The following is a 4,891-nucleotide window of genomic DNA, read 5'->3' as shown; positions in this document are numbered from 1 at the left end:
GGCCCAAAACGTCAGCCTTCCTGCTCCTTTGATGCTGCTTGGCCTGCTGTGTTCATCCAGCTCTACACCTTGTTATCTCAGATTCTCCAGCATCTGCAGTTCCTACTATCTCTGAAACAAAGATGAACATATTCTGTTAAATGCAGAGAATGGATTTCTGCATCTGAAAAGTTGTTACTGCTGGCAAACAAAACTGGGCAACATTGTGTGTTTGATTGAATATCATAAGTTGGTTATTTGTATAGATTCAGTGCAATTAAGATTGTTCAGCACCAACAAAATGACATCAAGCAGAAGATGCTGTGCTTTCAGTTTTTCCGTTGTGGCTGGTTGAATACAGTCTGTGCTCTGCCCATTCCAAATAACCAAAAGAACCTGCTGTTTGATTGTATCAATCAATTGTTGGGCCATGTGGCTTATAAACTTGGAATTGCATTCGCAGAATCCTGTTACTGTTAGTGTCTCTCATGTAGCCACTGCATTAACAAGATGCCACAGTCATCCTATAAATGCTTGAATTCCAGGGCTATAGGAAAGTCAAAAATCAAAACAAAATGAAGTGTAAAGGTATGTTACCATTTATGTTTTCACATGTTTATCAGTAGTCGGTACTGTGGGCTTTCTTTTCATTTGTCAATTATTTCTTCGTTCTTTCGCAAACTTAATGAATCCAGTTTCAGAGCTGCTCCACGACACAATAAATCAGCAAAGTGTCTATGCCTTACTCTGGACACAATATCAATGGACTATTCAACTAAGAAGGGTAACATGCCTGTACTCAATTCACTTTTATCAAACCTCCCCATACAGAGAATTCAGCATCACTTTGAAGCAGACTGGGAGGAGTGTGCAACAAGTCAGTATTTTACCGTGAAGTAGTATGAGTGAGTGGAAGAAACTGTGCTGTGAAAGAGAGCGCGCGCATGAGAGAGAGAGACAGAGAGAGAGAGCGAGCGCGAGGGAGAGAGAGAACAGCAGCTTAATAAAGAGAAGACAGCACAGAGACAACAGCTCCTTAAAGAGCAAGAGAGAGAACGGAGTCAGCAGCTTCTCAAACAACACACCTTCATAAAGTGAAAAGCGGACCTGTGACAGAAAGACAGTGATGACAGGAGGGAAAAAAAAAACAGGCTGCAGAGAGCCCATTCGACTTGTTTCATCCTGTAAGAGCCAAAGTGTGATGTCACAGGAAAAAAGGTTGACAATTGGTGGGTGTTTCTTCCACGTATTTCAACTGCGCAGTAGATTTAAGTCAAGAAACATTATCACAGCTGAAGAATTCAGTGAAGAAATTCACCTTTTCAATATTTAACATCCAAATTTATTAACTGAATAGAACAGAAATGGTGTGCTAGTGATGTGTTGCAGATGTACCATGTGAGAGCCGACAGATGCCAGTATGATCTACAGTGACAACATCTGAAAGTATTGGCTGCTCAAGGAACATCAGCTCAGAGGTGACGAGCTGGAGTTCGAGTCCTGGAAATTGCGACACATCGAGTAGAGGGAAAAGTAAACGGACACTATTTCAGGAGACCGTCATTCCCTTCAGATTAATTGCATTAAATGTGGTTCATAGTCAGGTAGGTGGGTGTAGGTGAGAATGAGATATGTATCAGGATCCAGAATATAGCTTTGGAGTAACCTCAGCCAGTGCCCTGATTTAATTGTACTGGGATTTCTCCTCACAGTATGGACGAGGGCACAGACGGAGGGAAGATGAGTGAATTGAAAGCAGCACCAATCAGTCCAGAGCATCTTTCAAGTCTTAGAGTCATACAGAACAGAAACAGACCTTTCAGTCCAACCAGTCCATACTGAAGGCAGTAAAGAGAAATGGGAGGTTGTTGACTTGCTCGCCGAGCTGGCTTGTTTTTGTTCAGACGTTTCAGCACCATGCTAGGTAACATCATCAGTGAGGCTTCCGATGAAGCAATGCTGTTCTACTCCACTTGGAATTTATACTGTCCGGTCTGTTACGGTGAGTAGTGTCATTTCCTGTTCTGTTCTGTCGGGGTTTGTATATGGGGTACAATTCTATGTTTGTTGATTCCATTATGGGTTGTCAGTGCTGATATGTCTTGATGTAGGGCAGTGTGGCTTGTATGTTAGAGCATACAGTGTCCTCTTGGTGTTGCCTATTTAGTAGGCACCTACAGATGAAGTTGAGGGGATATCCGTTCATACTGAAGATTTTGTATAGGTGCTATTACTCTGCCTTGAGTAGTCAGACTTCAACTATAAGCTGAATGGCAAACTTTCAAGCCTTCACTGACTGATCTACTCCCAGAATTTCATGAGGACCAATCTGGCACTAAATTAAGAGCCTTCCAAAAAACTGAAAGGAACACAAATGGGCTTCTGCTCAAACTAATGGTAGTGTAAATACCAACAAAGCAATAGTCTTACATTCTTCATGACAATAGAATCCAGCTGACTGCTTAAAGGTTATTCAACTGCAAAGTAGTCATCCAACTGCACCTTGCAATTACATAGTATCTCAAAAGAAAAAAAGCTACATAACACAAAGGGAAGCTGATTCAAAATAGGGATTAGTTAGAAAGGTGAACAAAATTTTGTCAAGAAGTCATTTTCAATTTGGACTTAAAAGAAGTTGGAAGAGAGGCAGACATGTTTAGACGGAAATTCCAGAATTACAAGACATTTTTTTTTTTCTACTCATAGCACAACTATGCCAGCATTTATTGCCCAAAATTTGATCACCGACCCTTAACATTCAACAGCTTTATCCTGTGGTCAATTTCCTAAACCAACATCCTGGGGATTACTACTGACCAGGAAGCTTAACTCAGCCAGCCATATAAACACTGCAGGAAGGACAGGTAGTCGGAGACTAGAAATTCTGTGGCAAGTAACTCATCTGCAAAGCCTGTCCACTACCTACAAGGTACAAAGCAGGAGTGCTCTGGAATACTCTCCTCTAGTCTAGAGGGGTGCAGTTCCAACATTGCTCAAGATTTTCAACACATTCCAGGGCAAAGCAGTCCACTTGACTGACATCTTATCCACCCCAGTAGACAGTCACTCCCTCCAATGCAGTGGTAGCAGTGTTTACCATCTACAAGACACACTACAGCAACATAACAAGGCTCTTTTGATGTCACCTTCCAAACTTTTGGTACTTTCTGCTACCAGGAAGAAGGAAACAGAAAAATGTGAATATTACCACCTGTAAGTTCCCTTTAAAGCCACACCCCATCTTGAATTGTAACTGTAAATAGCTGTTCTTTTACTATTGTTGGATCAAAACCCTGGAATTTCGAACCCAACAGCATTATGGGTTTAACTACAGCATTGGGGAGACAATGGTCTAGTGGTATTATCACAGGACTGTTAATCCAGAGACCCAATAACGTTCTGGCGACCCAGGTTTGAAACCCGCCACGGCAGATGGTGGAATTTGAATTCAATAAAAATATCTGGAATTATATCTAAATGATGACTATGAATCCACTGTCAATAGTCGGAAAAACTCATCTGGTTCGTTAATGGCCTTTAGGGAAGGAAACTATCATTCTTACCTGGTCTGGCCTACATGTGACTCCAGATCCACAGCAATCTGGTTGACTCTGAACTACCCTCTGGGCAATTAAGGATGGACAATAAATGCTGCCTAGCCAACGACGTCCTCATCCCGTTAATGAATAAAGGAAAAACAAAAAATAGACTGTTATATCAAGAAGGCAGCTCATCCCTATCTTCTCAACTGAAATTACGGGTGGGCAATAAACACTGCCTTAGCCTGGATAACATAATCCATGAAGGATTATGTTGAAACGTATCATCAGAATCATTTGAAGGAATGACCATGAATATCAAGCAAATGAAAGAGTATGCATAAGAGGTCAGAATTAGAAGAACAAAAAAAAAGGTGGCGTGGAGATGTCGGGCTGGAGATTTTTTTTGGTGTGGGGTGCATGGTTATGAAATAATGTAAACACAGATGGAATCTTAATGAGATTTTGGGGAATTAGGAACCAAAGTAGACAAGTGAAGATAGGAATACTGCATGAGCAGAGTGTGGGGAAGGACTGCACGTGGGTAGCAGGCTTTTCCTATCAGCTGACAGTTATGGAAAGTGAAGGACAGGAAATCATGGAATAGTTGCATACAGAAGAATCAAAAACAAAGATTTAACCGGAGTAAGGTATAATGATCCTGACTGTAAATTCAAAAAGTCACATTTTACTGCAAAGATCAAGAATAGGAATCCTCGTTAATTTCTCCCCTTACTCAATAAATCTACAACAGTCCTAAAGCAATATCAGTTGTAAATCATTCAGCACAGATCAAGAAAAGCAGCACTAGCTCAGTAAGACTCGTTATCATACATCTCAGTACACTTATCTCACCAACACACAAATATATTTGTTCTTTTTTTTAAATTGAGGCATGTTTTGCACAACAATCTAGAAAAGCATTTTATATTGATATACTCACTTTTCAAAGCTCGTCTGTGCCAGCTTCGCAGTGAAGGCACTATCGCCTACAACCTGTGCAAGTCTGGCCAGAGTCTCTGCTGCAGCACATCTCAACAGAAGATTTGGGCTTTCCAAGGAATGCATCACCAGAGTTAGAGCAGGTTTTCTCACCTCTTCTGGACCTAAACGACCTTTCTTGTAAGCTAATCTCTGGAAAATAAAAGCACAAAATGTTTGGATCTCAGTCTTCTAAATTTATCATTTCTTCAGTTATGGCCAATTATCTCAAGCATAATGAGCAGTTTTAAAGATCTGTTATTCCAATGTACAAACTGCACCATACACATTCCACAACAAACAGTGCCAACCACACACGAGCTGCTGCACGTACAACCATTTTAACAAATTCAAAACAATAAGGTGCACACAGTCATTCATAATCAATATGA

The sequence above is a fragment of the Rhincodon typus genome, chromosome 8, assembly GCF_021869965.1.
Source record: "Rhincodon typus isolate 14 chromosome 8, sRhiTyp1.1, whole genome shotgun sequence".
NCBI lineage: Eukaryota > Metazoa > Chordata > Chondrichthyes > Orectolobiformes > Rhincodontidae > Rhincodon > Rhincodon typus.
The sequence above is the reverse complement of the archived record's forward strand: the minus strand, read 5'-3'. Positions refer to the sequence as shown.